Raw genomic sequence first — 585 nt, 5'->3', positions numbered from 1 at the left:
TGTTAAATGATCAAGAAGTAAGTACTGCAATAAATACAGCAATTTACCTTGAAAAAGACCCTAAGTGTGCTTGGTTGGGAGGGTGCAGCTTGTGAGTTATTGCAAGGTGGTGAAAGGAGGGTTATCTGAAATCGGAATGGAAAGGGTAACTCCAGACGTGGATGGGGATGACCTATAACACAACACACAGAATGAATCCCCCTAGCTGGCAGATGTGTGGGGGTGCATGCGTGCTTTGCTGACATTCCCAACTTCTCTGCACCCCCATCATTGGTATGGGGAGTGCCGTCCGACGGGGGTAAGGTCAAGCCCCTAGCCACAAGAGAATAGTCTCAATTGGTGTGCAATTTGTCTGCTGCAGTATGCAAAGTTCAGACATTCACTCCACAGAGGCATCCAATTGTTCTTCCTTTTTTTTTTTTGCCTAACTCTGCATCACATGGTCCTATATGAAGTCAGTTGCATTCAATTTCAAATCCTACTCTCTCCTTTACCCTTTCTGTCCATCCTTCTCTTTCCTTTTACATGAACTCTAATTTCATTTCCTCTCTCTCCTCCTTATTTTTCAGGACCAGCCTTTTAATT

At 44.1% G+C, this 585-nt stretch overlaps 1 protein-coding gene across 1 annotated transcript in view; it reads left to right on the top strand.

Annotated features, from left to right (window-relative positions):
- The window catches only part of CTSO (cathepsin O), a gene marked incomplete at its 5' end in the record, with an annotated part of 17,698 nt that overhangs the window by 2,213 nt on the left and 14,900 nt on the right, over window positions 1–585 (top strand). The window lies entirely within an intron of this gene.

Source organism: Galeopterus variegatus, unplaced genomic scaffold (genome assembly GCF_000696425.1).
Source record: "Galeopterus variegatus unplaced genomic scaffold, G_variegatus-3.0.2 Scaffold2667, whole genome shotgun sequence".
NCBI lineage: Eukaryota > Metazoa > Chordata > Mammalia > Dermoptera > Cynocephalidae > Galeopterus > Galeopterus variegatus.
The sequence above is the reverse complement of the archived record's forward strand: the minus strand, read 5'-3'. Positions and strand labels throughout refer to the sequence as shown.